Here is a 16,906-nt window from a genome sequence, read left to right as displayed (position 1 = left end):
AAAAACCCAGCAACAACAAACCCACACACATTTGCCTGAGCAAAGAAAAATAATGAACTGAATATGCATATCCTCATTAACTAAATTTAATTACGCTGAGTGGCATAGTAATCAGTGGTTGCTCCAGTTACAGTATTCATTGAAAGGGAGGTGGATTCCAAATTAAGGCGAAGTGTGGGGGACAGTCGCATACTGATGAGGGAACCGCACACAACATGATACAATACACTATCTAAATCATTATTCAGAGAAGCTGAAGAAAGAAGTACATTACCCTGTTTTAAGACTAATGCAAGAACAATTAGCCAAGAAGGCTCCAGTCCCCCACTGACTGCCCCCCCCCCCACCGTCCATACATTTCACACCAGCCAGTCTGGGGCCAACTGTACCATTTGCATTTTGCTTTTTTTTCCAAAAGTGAACAAAAACTCACACTGCCTTTTCAAAAAAAAAAAAGAAGGCCTATGTCCCTGGCCACAATAGCAGGGAAATCCTATCTCCTACCCCAGGCTCCCACAACTTCAGCTTGAACTTTCCGCCGGCAGGGAACTTTCTAACACGTGCATGGAACAATAAAGCAGGGAGGGGGGAGGAAGTTTAGGAGGGGGTGAAAAAAAAATGAGATTACACCAAAACTTACCATCCACCAGGTCCTGGCTGACATGTCATAACATAGCTGCCATTTTATGGAGCTGTCCGATGTTTTCCCAGCCATTATGCTGTCAGCAATCTTCATCAGATGCAGCTCAATGCAAGATAAGACACCTAATCAAGGAAACATCGGCGGTAGCTTTCTGGACTACATGTAGGCCAATCCTTATCACACTGCATCATGGGAAAAGCTCCTTTATTAGCAGGAGGAACTACTGCAACCTCACAGATAGAGAGACAAGGATCAGTTCTTTTGCTTTTTTTTTTTTTTTTTTCGGTCTAAAGGGATTGGTGAAAGTAGCTAGCGTTCTTTGTGTATCATGTGTACAAGAGTTAAGTATCTTGCAAGTGGGCGGCTAACTGCTTTGCTGGGCTATGCAGACTAAAGTTTATTTGCATTCTTCTCTGTTGTATATTGTTTGACATGGTCCATGGTCCTTGCTGAGCAGATGAAGGGAGGAGAAGGGGGTGGGAGGGAGGGAGGGGGAGAGGGCGCCGTAATTGCTCAGAATTAATATCTCCCCCAACAAAGACATAACAGTTTCATTGACACAGTCGGAACATGGTTCAGATGTCGCTGCACACACGGGTGTGCTGGTGTGTGTGTGTGAACACCAACACACCACACACACACACATACTGTGGAACACACAGGTAGCAGCTGCAGCTGGATTCAGCCGAGGTTGCCAAAGGCTACAAACTCCATTCTTATGCTGGACATATGGAAGCAGTTTAACTCTTTGAAATCTCTGTTCAAGAAGAGCCCTGCCGTCTGCAAAGATAAATCAGCCTTGAGAACAAGTTTCCTCAACAGGAGGCATCAGGCCCAGGGTTTCTCCCCCTTTGCAAGATTGCCTAGCAAGGTTATTTTCTTCATCTAGGAAGACCTGGTAAAAATGAGAAGTGAAGGGCAGAGTTTGTCCCTAATTCCAACTATAGACTTAATTCCTTGCTTGGTCCTTCTCTGTCCTACCCTTGCAAGGACAATCATTTATTTCTCCCTGGCACCAATCATGAAGCAAAAGCTTCATCCTGAACTTAGACTTAGTTCTTCCAATGAGCACACACAGAAAGCAGGAACCAACTTTTACTAATAAAACCACTTGCTCTGAATAGCCTTTCTTCTTTTCTAAAGAGCAAAAAAAAATTGGAATGCTTCAGGGAGAATCTGAAAGGAGTCATACGGTTAGAAATTCAGACCAGGTCAAGCAGATGGATTCCTACCCTTGCTTTTGCTAAAACCCCAAAAGGCAAAGAGACCCCTATGAGTGGTCACACCGATTTCTGAGTTCCCTGCAACACAACCCCAAACCCAAGCCACCCCTCTTACGACATTTTGTCATTTTTCTCTCCAATGTGCATGGCTAGTATTCTCCGAATGATTTTTAGGCTTAGAATTTACATTTGCTGCTGACAATTTAAAAGGACAAACTCCTATTTGATTCAGAATATAGTGAAGGGGGAAAAAATGCTGCATTACCGGCGTTTTCTTTTCTCTGCATGAGGTTTGTGTGAGGCTGCAAAGGCAACTTGTTTCGGCCTGTGAACTTCAAAGAGGAAAATCGACTGCTGTGAAGAGCCCCCGTCCTTCGGGTATTTTTATATTCACTGGGGAGGCCTGTCAGCCACAGTCTCAGACGGGACAGGAGCTTACGGTGGCTGGCCTCTGGGCTGACAGCAAAATAACCTGCCCTTCACAGCCCTGGCTGATCCTCTCCTGGCCCCCAGCTCTGGTTTCTTCCTCCTCATGTTGGTTGTGCTTATTCTCAGAAGGGTGGGCGGGAGACAGGAATGCCCCACCCAGGCCACTGCCTTTGGAGGATCCCATGATCCCACAGACTACTTTTTTCCTCCTCTCTTTCCCCATCGCATTCTTCGCCTCTTATTTTTTTCTTTAATTTTGAACAATGACTGGGTAATAAGCCCGGGAGTGGTAATCATGGTTTCTTTAATTTTCTGAGCTAACAGCAGCACTGCTGGACAGCCTTTTACGTGTCAGGCATCCTGTTGTGGACACTGGGGCTGCAGAGTGAATGAGGTAAAGTCTGCAGCCCATTCATCTCGCAGCTGAATTCACCCAAACTCCTGACAGGCAGGACTGAGGGGAAGGGATGGGCCCAGGCAGGTGTTTCCTCTGGTGGCTCTGAGCCAGCAGTTCCCTGGAACCCAGGACCTCATTCCACATGCATTTCCAGAGCCCTCTTTCTGACCAGCTTCTGGGACTGGATGTGAGGCTGGTGTGGCTTCTGTGGCTTCCTCCCTCTCCCCTGCGATCAGTCCACCTCTGCTAGTAATTCCTACATCTACCTTTTTCCGCTTCACTAGGGTCAAAGGGCTCTTGCCAGGCAGAGCCTGATTTTGAGGTGCTGGTTTGCTACCAACCCTCTGCCGTCTGCCTCAGAAGCCCCTCTTAATCCTAGTACATTGCACGGCTAATGCACAGGCTTCACATGTCCGTTGTCATTGTCACTGTGGGGACACCTCCTTTGATGACCTGACAACACCAGTGGGAAGCGAAGAGAGATAACGCATGGGGGAGAGGCTGCGGCATCTCCCTCTACAAATGTGTGAACCGTGGAGACAGAGATGGGGTAGAAATAACTCATCTGCGTGCTTCCCTGGTGCAGCTGGGGAATGCCCCAAAACAGGAATCCCGGGAGCTCTGGCACATGTAGAGAGGGAATCAACTCAGAACTGGGGCCGTATTTACAAAACACATGCCCGGGGGTTGACCACTCACCATCAGGGTCCAGGAAGGTGTCTTGTACTGAGAGTGAAACTTCTGAGCGCCTGATGGATGTGGTCCACACACTAAGAGATCAGGCAAGCGGGATCACAGGTAGGAGTCAGTTGATTGGATTCATTAGCTGAATTAATCTCACCTGACTCAGGTTGAGAAGCTAGCTAAATGATAAAAAAACATGTATAAAGCACTAATGGCTAATGGGGAAGATTTGTGGGGAGGTAAGTAGAGTGTTACATTCCACCTGGTTTAAATCCCCCCAATTCGTCAAATATCAGGCTTTTCCCCTCAAATTCCTCTTTCTATGGCATTTGTCCCTGCCCAGGTTTCTCTCCCTGACCCCCAGTCTTTGTTTCCAGCCACGCTGCCAGTAGCCACCTCCCCCAGTTTCTACACTCAGTAAAAGCAAGCTTAGGAAAAGCCAGATATTTAGCCCAAAGGCATCAATCAATCACCAATTACTACTTTGATTTCTTTGATTTTTTTCCTCACTGGCTTATAACTTAGGGATCATCCCAGAGTTGAAGCAGGGGACACTGACATGTGCAGACAAGCTACTATTCCTGGCACTGCTTTTGAGTTTCTCCTCATTGAGAAGCAGCCTGGGGTGAGGTTAAGGGTGCTGAAGCCTCGTGGCCAGAATTCAAATCACAGCCTTATTACCTACAAGTCCTGTAACCTGAGGCCAGTTGATTAACATCTTTGCCTCAGTGTTCTCATCTGGGAAAAGGAATTTGTAACAATAAAGCACCTTGTAATTGACATGAGAATTCCAGCAATTACTATAAATTCAGTGTTTAACATCGTGCCTAGTGGATCAGACGTATGTGTATGCTTGTTGCCATTACACTTTATATATAGATAAGGAGACAGAGGCCCATAATTTGACCCAAAAATCATAGTTAATAATTAAGGAGTCATGAGAAAGGAAGAAACAACTCCTTCCACCTCCCAAAAAAGGAGAGATTAAAAAATATATTTTATAGATACAAATCTTTATATTTATATAATATATATTTATCTATTATAAGTATTTAAAAATATTATTTATGTATTATGTTATAAATATATAATATAAAATTATATAAAAATTTACATAAATATTATACATAATGTGTATAATTTCATATATAAATATTTTAAAAGGTAAATATATTAAGAGCTATAAATATAAAGTTTTTCCCAGTGAGAAGACCTGGGGAAAACTGATAGACACATGCACACTGAGGTATGTGGAATGATTGGCCAACAGGGACCTGCTGTATAGCACAAAGAACTCTACCCAGTATTCTGGGAATCTATATGGGAAAAGAATCTGAAAGAGGAAATACAATAAAATATCTTCCAAAGAATTAAAAAAAAAAAAAAAGCAAAAAACACTTTAGTCTTCTAAATCCTGGCTCTGAAAGGGCAAGGCTAGTGAGGGAGGTCTGAGTTTATACATCACCCATGTCCAGGAGCTGTTGCACAAACACTCAAATATTTGTCAAATGAATGGCTTAACTCATACAGTGGTGATGTGGGTGGGGTTATTATGGAGAACAGAAGAGCAGGTCTTGGGTGTCTGGGCCAATGGGAGAGTCTGCAATACCACCTGGGGTCCAGGCTTGGGGGCCTGGTGGATCCAGAATGGAAAAGCATGAGGAACTGCAAATCCAGCTCATAGTAGGAAGTGAATATTTTCCACTAAGAACCTGTTTGGAAGGGTCAGACACATTCTCCAAACATTTACCTAGACCTGGCGGAAAAAGCTGGGCTCAGGTCAGAAAAGTTCGGTAAGCTTTCTGCAGGGACCGGGGTCAGCTGAGGGCAACAGAGACGGGAATGTGCAGCCGTGAGGGGGGATGAGGCAAAGGAATATTAAGTCATTCTGCTTCCGCTTGGAGGGGAGCAATCATAGCTTTCTACCCTCTGTGAGGACTCAGGGGTAGACCTGTGGTCCTTTTACAAGCTATTTCCCCTCACGCTCAAGGGCTGTCATCATACACTGCAATTTTGAGAGGGTTTCCTGCCCTGGGGGCCACCTCTTCCTACCTGAGCCTGTCCAAGTGACTGGCTGCCATCCATAGTGCTGTACCTTTAAAGTCCCGTCCTGGCAATGCTGTTAGAAGCGGGTGGGCAGCCCCTGAGCATCTCCTCTCGGAGAAAGCCCAGACTGAGCCCATCCCGTGCCAGGGGGCATGACCCTTCACTTGGGAGGACCCCAATCCCCACCATCATGGCTTCCGGGTACCTTCCCACTGGGTCTTCCAGACCTGAGCTTAACTGCTCTCACCCATCTCTAATGACTCCCAAAGGGATGCCCAGAGCCCTGTCCAGTAAGCTGGACAAAAGGCCATTTTTTTTATAATGATTTTTATGTTTTCCATTATAGCTGGTTTACAGTATTCTGTCAGTTTGATACTGTATAGCAAGGTGACCTAGTTACACATACATGTATAGATTCTTTTTTCTCACATTATCATGCTCTATCATAAGTGACTAGACATAGTTCCCAGGGCCTATAAAAGGCCATATTTGAAACAAAGAAGCAGAGTTCTTGCCTGTCCAAACAAGGAGATTGGGTGCATGAATAGAAACAACTGGTTATTAAAGTTGGAGACATACCAGTAATGACCCACCTGCAGCTTTTCCTGAAGACAGGTGTTCGTTTCCAAAGAAGGATAATTTGATTGAAACCAGGAATAATTTGTGCTCTCCCCCTCTTTCTTTTCTGGAAATGCCTTAAAAAAAAAAAGTGATTCTGGAATTGAAGTGTGCTTATTCTTACTAACCCTCCTCAAGTAAATTTCCCCCCAAATGCCACATTTTCTAAGTGTTTGAAATATTTTCTCTTTTTATGTAGCTATTTACCAGAATGTGCAAAAGCTCTGGACACTGACAGGGGAAGATTTTTTACTTAGATTCTGGTAAAGAAAAGGAGGTGGCTGGATAGTGTTATCCCATTTTTTGATAAACAATTCAATCGTATTTGTATATTCATTTATGCATAGAAAAATGCTCGAATATTGACTCAGTTATAAATGGGGAGGAACTTGCACTTTATACACTTTTGTACCCTTTGAATATTATAACGCTTATGCATTATACTTCTAAATAAAAACATTAGAGTGAAGGGCACATGGGACCTTTCTGTACTTTTTTTTTTTTTTTTGCATCTGCTTGTGAATGTACAATTATTTCAAAATAAAAAATTAAGAAAAAATAAGTAAATATATTTCCATCTAAATATATTTGAACTTCTGAACCCGAAATCCGGTGGTGGATACTCTAAGAGGACTGTCTGGTGTTATAAGCATCCCCTAGTCCATGGGATTGTAAAAATACTTTCTCTTCAGGCTTTCGAAGGCAGAGAATAAGATAAAAAAAAAAAAAAAAAGGCAGCAGTGAAGGCAGAGTAACAATATATTCCTATGTTGCCTCTTTTAACAAGGCAAATCTTGCCAAAAGATAGGAGAGTTTCACAACCAAAGCTCCTGAGGACACTCAGGGAGGTGGTGCAAGTTCAACATGTGAATAACACAGATAAACATGAAACCCCCAAGCCTTGATGGAAAGCTTGATAGGCGGCCTGGAGTGCCCTCCAGTGTAAAGGTTCTTAAGAGAGAATAAAGAGGGCTGCTGCTTTCTTAATCACTGGGTCAGAGCTCCCACTGCAGGGTTCCTTGAGGGCAGGTTATTGCTCTGAGGTTGCCATTGAGACAAATCCCCTTGCTGCCCAAACACCTGCCTCCTCCACTCCCTTCCTCTACACACTATACAATGAGGCTGGTACTAGTGAACTTGGAAAGGTAACAAAGGATGGCGGGGGGAGCTCCCAAAGGCATTCTGGGGGTGGGAGGCCTGTATTTGGAATTAGAGGATGAGTGGGAGCATGGATGGCAGAGTATCACAGTTTCACTTGCTTTTCTGAGTCACTTGTCCAGAAAATATTTATTGCTTACCTTCTATGTACCAGGCTGCTTCTTACCCTGAAGTCGCTTATAGTCTGGGACCAGGGAAGGGGTCCGGGGGTGACATTAGTCACATGTTCACACAAGTAAATACAAAATTACATCTATCATGGGTGTTTAGATAAAGTACCATAAACATGGTAAACTGGGAAGGCGGCTGGTTTGTGAGAGTCAGGCAAATAGGGAAAGACTTCCCGTAAGCGACCAAAGGAGACATCTGGGCACTATTCCTCACAGTAACATTCAAGCCAAGGATAATTCTCTCTATACTTTTTTTTTTCTTTTTTTTCTGCTTTTTAGGGCTGCACCAACAGCATATGGAGGTTCCCAGGCTAGGGGTCGAATCAGAACTGTAGCTGCCGGCTTACGCCACAGCCACAGCAACGTCAAATCTTGAGCCGTGTCTGTGACCTACACCACAGCTCATGGCAATGCTGGATCCTTAACCACTGAGCGAGGCCAGGGATTGAATGTACAACCTCATAGTTCCTAGTCGGATTCTTCTCCGCTGCACCACGGCAGGAACTCTGGGATAATTCTCTTCATTTTACGAAACTGGAAGTCAAGACTCAGGACAAATGAGGTTGTTTGTCCCAGAAGAATCAAATCCTGGTCTGTCCTACTCTAAAACCAATCACTATTAAAATACGGCACAAATGAACTTACCTATGAAAGAGAAACATACTCACAGACATAGAGAACAGACTTGTGGTTGCCAAGGATGGGGGGAGGGATGAGATGGGCGTTTGGGATCAGCAGATATAAACTAATATATAAGGAATGGATAAACCACAAGGTCCTACTATATTGCACAGGGAACTATATTCAAAATCCTGTGAGAAACAACAGGGTCCTACTATACAATATCTTGTGGTTAACCATATTGAAAAATAATATGAAGAATAATATATAGTATATATAATTTATATGTATAACTGAGTCACTTTGCTATGCAATAGAAATTAACACAAGATTAAAAATGAACTAGACCTCAATAATTTTTTTATTTAAAAGAGGTTTCCAGTAATAAAACCAATAATCATTCTTGAAGTTCATTCTGGCCTTTATCTCAGAAACCTGGGTTCTGGTTTTACTTAGATCCAGCTAACAGGGTGATCACATTCTGGGACAAGAAGGTGGGATGAAAGCACCTTCAATTCACCATGTTCTCTGGACAGTTCTGTCCTAAGCAAATGAAGGTTAGAACTGAAAAGTTCTGCTAAGGGTCCTCCTAAGCTACTCCTTTTAAAATGCACTCAGGAGGACTATAAACCTAAAGACAGAACACCTCCTGCTATTTACTAGCTTAATAAAATTTCTTGGAGGTACAATTTACATACAGTGTACTATACAAATCTTTGGTGATAATTTTTTTTTTTTTTTAACAAACGATTGCATCTGGATAGTCCACACAGCTGTTAAGATACAGAATGCCTCCAATATCCTGAAAAACTCCCTATTGCCCTCCCCAAGGTACACTCACTTCCTCCAGGCCACTCATAGTCACTGCTCTGATTTCTCTCACCATGTATGTATACCTTTTCTAGAAATCCATATACATGGAACCATTCAGGATCCATTCTTCTGTGTCTGGCTTCTTTCACTCAACGTAACGTTTTTGAGATTTATCCATATCATTGTACATTATTAGCTGGTTGTTTTTTTTAATGCTGAAGCATATTCTGTTGTATGACTATACCATGATTTGTCTATCCATTCTTCTGATTTTGGGCATTTGGGTTGCTTCCAGGTTTTGACAATAATGAGAAAAGCTGTGAACTTTCATGGACAAATCTTTTTCTGGGGATGTTTTTATTTCTCTTGGGTAAGTAAGCAATGGCATTGCTTGGTCATAAGATAAATGTATAATTAACTTAATAACAAACTGTCATATAGTTTCCCCGAAGAGTTGTACCATTTTACACACCAACAAGAAATATACGAAAGTTCTGGTTGCTCCTTATTCTCACCAACACTTGGTGCTGTCAGACTTCTTAAATTGAGCCTTTTCAGTGAGTCTGTAAAGGTATCTCATTGTGATTTAACATGCATTTACCTAACGACTAATAATTTTGAGGCTTTTTCATGTGGTGATTTGTATCTCCTCCTTTTTGAAGTGTCTACTTAAGTCTAATGTCTATCTTTGTTCATTTCTATTTTTATTATTGAGATATATAAGTCCTTTGTAAATTCTGGATATAAGTCCTTTGTTAAATATTTGTATTCTGGATATTTCTCATAGTCCAGAGCTTCTTTATTTATTTTCATAATAATGTTTTTAATTTTGATGAAGTCCAATTTATCCTTGTTTCCATTTTATAATTATTGCTTTCTAGTTCCTATTTAAGAAATCTTTGCTTATTCTAAGGTTACAAAGATATTCTTCTGCTTTCTTCTAGAAACATTATTGGTTTTTATGTTTAGTCTGTGATCCATCTCAGATTAATTTTTGTGTTTGGTATGAGGTAGATATCAGTGTTTTTGTTTGTCATATGAATAGGCAATTGTTCTAGAACCATTTGTCTAAAAGACTTTCCATTCTCGCTGCATTGCTTTTGTGCTTTATTGAAAGCATTTGGCCATATATATATCCAAATATAAGGCCATATATATATGGATAAATGGTTGTACTCTGTTTGTTCCATTTCTAGATTTGTCTATCCTTTAACAAAAAATACTCATTGCCCTGATTACTATCACTTTTGAGTAGTATTGACTTTTTAAAAATGTTTTGGCCATTGTTGGTCCTTTGCGTTTCCATATGAACTTTATAGTTGGCTTGTCAATTTCTGCTTAGATTTTTCACTGGAATTGCCTTGACCCTTTTGATCACTTCAGGGAGAATTGACATCTTAACAGTTTGGAGTTTGTCTATCCATGAATAGGCTATATATTTCCCCTTATTTAGATTTTCTTTAATTCTTCTCAGCAATGTTTCATAGTCTTCTGTGATGAGGTCTCACATGCCTTTCTTTAAATTTATCTCCAGGTATCTCATGTTTTTGAATGCCATTGCCAGTTGAGTTTTATATTTTATTTTCCAATTGTTCACTGATAGACTGTGGAAATACAACTGATTTAGTGACTTCCAATTTCCAGCAACTTTGCTAAATTTACTCATCAGTTCTCGTACTTGGTGTTGTGTGAGTGGGTTTTCATATATTCCTTAGGATTTTTCTTGTCACCTGTGAAGAGAGTTATACTTCCTCCTTTCCAAACTGTACACTTTTTACCTTTCTCCGATCATTTCAATGGCCAAAGCATCCATATACAATGTTGTATATGGTGATGCGACAATACATTCTTGTCTTGTTCCCATTCTTAGTAGGAAAGTCTCCCATATTTCATCATTGGTATGATGTTAGCTCTGGTTTTTGGTTTGGTTTTGTTTTGTTTTGGTCGCGCCCATGGTATGTGAAAGTTCCCAGGTCAGGGATCAAAACTGTGCCACAGCAGTGACTTGAGCCACTGCAGTGACAATGCCAGGTCCTTAACCCATTGTGCCACAAGCGAATTCCAGCTCTGGGATTTTCATAGTGATTAGGTTGAGGAAATTCCCTTCTATTCCTAGTTTGCTGAGAGTTTTTTTAATCACGGGTTGCATTTTGTCAAATGCTTTTTCTGCATCTATTTAGATGATCATAGAATTCTTTTCCATTAATTTCTTAATATTATGGATTAATAATTAAGTTTGGGACATTAAGCCAATCTTGCAATCTTGTGATAAGCCCCATTTGGTGAAATATTGTTTTTATACATTGCTAAATTTTATTTGTTAATATTTTCTTATGGATTTTTGTGTCTGTATCCAGAAGGGGTATTTTCTGTTATTTTGTTCTAGTCACCTTATCTGTTTTTTTTTTTTTTTTGTCTTTTGTCTGTTGTTGTTGTTGCTATTTCTTGGGCCACTCCCGCGGCATATGGAGGTTCCCAGGCTAGGGGTCGAATAGGAATTGTAGCCACCGGCCTACGCCAGAGCCACAGCAACGCAGGATCCGAGCCGCGTCTGCAACCTACACCACAGCTCACGACAATGCCGGATCGTTAACCCACTGAGCAAGGGCAGGGACCGAACCCGCAACCTCATGGTTCCTAGTCGGATTCCTTAACCACTGCGCCACGACGGGAACTCCACCTTATCTGTTTTTGATATCAGTGTAATACTAGCCTCATTAAATGAACTGGGGACTGCTCTTGCCTCTATTTTCTGAAAGAGATTGTACAGTAGTGGTATCATTTCTTCCTTAAATACTTGATAGAATTCACCAGTGGAGTCATCCGAGCCTGGAGTTTTCTTTCTGAAAATGTTTTAAGTTAAATCTATGTCTTTAGCAGCTACAGGCTATTCAGACTTCCTATTTCTTATTATGTAAATTTTGATAAAAATGTGTTTAAAAAATGCATTCATTTTATCTAAGCTGTCAAATTAATTCGTATAAAATTATAGTATTCTCATAACTGTGGAATATACATCACAGTATATTACATTCCTGTAACTGGTAATTCTGAAACTTATTTAAAATGTTCTCTTATTATTGTTTTCATGTCTATAGAATATATCATGATAACTCTTCTTTCATTCCTGAAACTGGTAATTCTTTTTCTCTCTTTTTGACTTGATCATTCTAACTAAGGTTTAATTAATTATTCTGATCTTTTCACAGAACAAGCTTTAACTTTGTTTCCTCTATTGCTCATGTGTTTTCTATTTCATTTATTTCCACACTTATTTTTAGAATTTCCTTTTTAAAATTTAACTTTGGGTTTAATTTTCTCTTTTTCTAGTTACAAAAGGCTGACCATAAATCATTGATTTTATACATTTATTCTTTTCTTATAAAGTTGCTGGAACCTAAATATTTCCTTCTAACCTGCTTTATTTCTGGACTCTCATTCTGTTCCACTGGTCTGTATTTCTGTTTTGGTACCAGTACCATACTGTCTTGATTACTGTAGCTTTGTAGTATTGTCTTAAGTCTGGGAGAGTTATGCCTACTGCTTGTTTTCTTTGGCAATTCTGGGTCTTTTATGGTTCCATATAAATTTTTGGATTGTTTGTTCTAGTTCTGTGAAAAATGTCATGGGTAATCAAAATATTTTCTAATGTCTCAGGATTCTTTGGTTCATACATTATGTACTAGTGTATTTTTAATTTTGCAGATATTTGGATAATTTACAGATAGTTTGCTTATGTTGATTTAATACTGTAATTTAATACTTTGTTGTCAGAGAACATCTTCTGCATAATGTCATTCCTTTAAATTGACCGAGACTTGTTTTATGGCCTAGACTAGGATACTATTATTCCTTCTTTTTAGAGAGGAGTCTTTAAAAAGTGGTCCTCAGTACCTAATGCTCATGCCTTCATGTTCGCACACTTTTCCACACTCTGATCTCTAAGCTTCTCATCTTGCTGAGACACCTGTCAGGGGCCAGCATCAAACCCTTGTTGGCCTTCTCTTTCTTTTATGCTAATTAGACTTTAAAACCTTTCAAAGACTTGCAATCAGCCTGATTATCTGAAAGACAGCTTCTAGGAATATATTTCAGAGTGCAGTATATCTGAAGAAATGGAAAACTAGATGTAAGTTTACGTTTCTAAAATATCACAGTAGAAATTGACAGAACATTGCAAATCAACTCTAATGGAAAAAATAAAAATCTTAGAAAATAAAAATAAAATATCATAGAAGAGTACATGGACTGAGAATAATAGCAGCTAAACTCTTTAACATTTTCCCCAGTGATTTGCATCTTGAGTGGTCTCTGAAAGAGATCATCACAAGGGAAAGAGAGCCTTAATATCTTGTGGGTGTAGGTAGTATTCACCACCCCAAAGATGTGTTTACAATAAAGTTTAGTGGATTGTAAGGGGAAAATACTACCATTCCATTTCTCAAATGGAAACTCAGGTATGTTCTTGTTCCCACTCAGCAGTATTTTTGCATAGCAGCAAAATGTCTGAAAAGGTAAAATCAGAATGGAAGTGAAGTGGAAATTACTAGTGTGGTTGAATTACTCTCAATGGTATCCAGATAGCCTCTCATTCCAGGGCACAAGGAAGACTACAGTTCCCAGACTTCCTGTACCTAGGCAAGATCACATGATTAGATCTGGCCTGTGGGATATTATCAGAAGTTATGTGCATCACTTCAGGCTGAGATAATGAAGAGTCCATAGGCAGCCTTTCAACATCTTCTTTCCCTGACTTGGTAGCAAATAATATTCCAGGTAGTGAAGTCATTGTCAGTTTAAATTTCTGAATGGTTCTGTGGATGGCCTCACCCAAGCCCACTCACTTTAGATATATAGTAAGAAGTGAACTTTAATTTGTTAAGTTATTGCGATTTCAGGATAAAATTGTTGCTGCAACCCAACAGTTGCTTGCTACTCAAAGCGTCATCCCTGGACCAGCATCAGCATCACCTGGGAGCTTGTTAGAAATATAGATGCAGGCTCTACCCACAACCTATTGAATCAGAATATGCATTTTAGGAAGATCCCCAGGTAAATTCATGTATTAGTTTGCTGGGACTGACATGCAAAAATACCACAGAATAAGTGGCTTCAACCACAGAATTTTATTTTTACAGTTCTGGGGGCTTAAAGTCCAAGATCAAGATGTGAGGGTGATTGATTTCTCCTGCAGCTTTTCTTCTTGGCTTGTGTGGCTGCCTTCTTGTTGTGTCCTCACATGGCCCTTTCTCTGCATGCATGCATTCATGGTGTTATCCTAATCTCCTCTTCTTATAAGGACACTAGCCAGATTGGATTAGGGCCCTTTCTAATGGCTTCATTTTAACTTAATTACCTCTTTAAAGGCTCTATCTCCAAATACAGTCACATTCTGAGGTATTTGGGGTTTAGGGCTTCAACATATGCACTTTAGAGTAATGCACTTCAATCCATAACAACTCATATGTATTTGGAACACTGACCTAATCTATCCAAAGTGTATATCAAGTCATCCTGAGTCTATTAAATGACTACTGTGGTCTGATTTGTAATAAACATTAAGATAACTACAAGGCTCTTCTTGACTGGGTGTTTTATTATTTTTTATACTTACCTTCTCATTGTTGTTTTTAAGAAAATAATCCTTAGATTGCCACCATGTTCTGCTTTCATGAGTTGATAACAAACCAATGACACATCTTCTAAAATGCAGATTTCATTTTGGTAGTATGGTCTTGACATCACAACATCAACTCAAAGGCTAAAGGATCCTTTTGGATGTTTCCAAAATAAAACAAGAAGGCTTGTTATTTTCTTTTGCAGAGATCCATGCTCCACCCATTGGTAGGCATCACCCAAGGGAGTTTATTGACTGGTGGACATTTAGACCAGACAGATATCTTCACCGTGGTGCCAAAAATCTATATATGGAGGCCTCAATTTAGTTTTAGAGGAGAATCACGCAAAGTTTAAAAACATACTTTATTATTCCAAACTCTCAGACTCTTGGGGATGTAAGAATGTAGGTCAATTATGTTCCAGTGCATGGGGTGGCTTTATGATATGCCCACCAAGTTGCTGTCTAGACTTTGCATGAAAAGCTCCATTGCTCAGAGTCTAATGCTTTCCAAGCTGGCCTCCTTTCTTCCCATAGAGCTGTCCTTTACCCATGGGTATCCTTGTGGTCATCTCCACGGTTCCTAATCATGCCCCTTTGGTCATACAGAAATCTAGCCCTTTCTCATAAAATTGTCTTTCTGATACTTGTACTTTGCTATATCCTAACTCCCAGTTTTCTGTTTTTCAAGCTAACCCCAACTATGTGGCCTTGGGAGGGAAAATAACAGGGAGGAAGTCAAATACTCTTTTAAATCCTAACATAATACTTCAAAAAATGTGAACAAAACAAGAAGTCCCTTATAAACCACCATTCTAGGAGCCTGAGCATTGATTCTGCAGTCTCAATTGGCAAGTCATTGGGCATTATATTACAGTTTTAGAAATTTCAAGTCCAGAAGGCCATTAAACTCAGACAACTGACACCAGGGAGCAGAGCACAGTGGTCTAGAGCTGTGCTCTCCAATATGGTAGCCACCAGCCACACATCTCAATATAGTCAAGCAGACCTTGGCTTCAACTCCAATTCTGCCACATGAAAATGTTTCTAAACCTCGCAGACTCTGTTTGTTTGTTTCTGTAAAATGGGAGCAATAATAGAACTCAACGACAGAGTTTACATTACCTGTACTTGTTATGACCTCACATGGTAATATAGATAAAGTTTTCAATACAGTAAATACATATTCCATATAAGAAGCTGAGAGGACTAATGAGAAACATTAATAGGACTAAGGGGAAACAAAGTTAGGAACAGTTCCTTCAAAACCTACTCAATTTTGTAACCAGAGTACCAACAAAAATGACCATCATTGGTAGCTGGGGAGATAAATTGGACTGCCCTGTAGACAAGTCAGTATGGCTGGAGGCTGTCATCTTAGATATAAAAATTGCACAAAAGTAATAGAGTGGAAATGCTGGAAATTAGAGCAAGCCTGTAAAGAGATGAAACAATGCAGTGAGAAGTGGCTGTGTGAGCCATGGAGCTGCCATGAAGATGGGCATGGGAAGAATACAACCTGCCGGGAACTGGAAGCCTGCAAGCCTGCGATGGGGGTCCGGGGGTCAGTCTCCATCTTGAATATTTAAAACTACAACAGATAGGGGCTCCTGCTGCCAGTATAGCAACAAGCTAAGGGTTTTCTTTCTCTCCCACTGAAGATTATAATTCTACTTGCATTAATCCAGGTCCCTTTGCTGAGCATCAGTTGCATATGAGCCAACACAATTTCCTCATTATACCAACATTGTTTCTCTTCGGCCAGCTGTGCATGAGCTAATCCACATTTACAGAAACACAAATTAGAGCAGACCAAATTGGGGAAAGGAACTGGGCTTAGAAGTTCCCAAAGGCCCTCCCCTGATTCTCTTTATCAACTGCATATATCATTTAACTTCTCTGAAGTGCAAGGCTCTCCCCTGCAGGAGGATAGTGTTCCACGCCTGCTGGTTGCATGGATTGTGTGGCAGTCTAGGTAAGAAGATGTGGGGTGCTGCACAAATAAAAATTTCCTGGAAAGACAGAGTTCGGATGAGGTCAGTTTGGCTCATCTGTGGAAGAGAGACCTGGGTGTTACCAGCTGCAGTTCAGCTCTCAGAGTTCCAAGATGATTTAGGAGGCATAAGTGTCCTTCTTTGCTCCCTTCTTACGTCGCCGGGAAAATCAATCCCAAACATCCCCTATTCTCCAAGCGACGAGGGTAACTCCTTCTGTATGGTTTTTACTTACCACACTGCAATGCAGATATGTTTGCAGGCCTTTGTCTCCAATTAGGCTTGAATTATATCTTCTTTTTTTTTTTTTTTTTTTTTGTCTTTTTGCTATTTCTTGGGCCGCTCCTGTGGCATATGGAGGTTCCCAGGCCAGGGGTTGAATTGGAGCTGTAGCCACCAGTCTACGCCAGAGCCACAGCAACGCTGGATACGAGCCGCGTCTGCAACCTACACCACAGCTCACGGCAACGCCGGATCGTTAACTCACTGAGCA

The 16,906-nt window shown here is 40.7% G+C and overlaps 1 long non-coding RNA gene across 1 annotated transcript; it reads right to left on the bottom strand.

Moving 5' to 3' along the window:
* Positions 1-640: 640 nt before the first annotated feature.
* LOC110255509 (uncharacterized) lies at positions 641-16,053 on the bottom strand. The gene is made up of 5 exons (XR_002335921.2): positions 15,939-16,053; positions 14,417-14,573; positions 6,016-6,117; positions 3,392-3,555; positions 641-765 (listed from the first exon to the last, which is right to left on the bottom strand). It is a non-coding gene; the product is annotated as an uncharacterized LOC110255509 (long non-coding RNA).
* Between the last annotated feature and the right edge of the window lie 853 nt (positions 16,054-16,906).

The sequence above is a fragment of the Sus scrofa genome, chromosome 1, assembly GCF_054392235.1.
Source record: "Sus scrofa isolate SSC_HxYL_T2T_F1_AM1 chromosome 1, Sscrofa_HxYL_maternal_Yorkshire_Landrace_v2.0, whole genome shotgun sequence".
Classification (NCBI taxonomy): domain Eukaryota; kingdom Metazoa; phylum Chordata; class Mammalia; order Artiodactyla; family Suidae; genus Sus; species Sus scrofa.
This window is presented reverse-complemented; position numbering and strand designations above follow the sequence as displayed.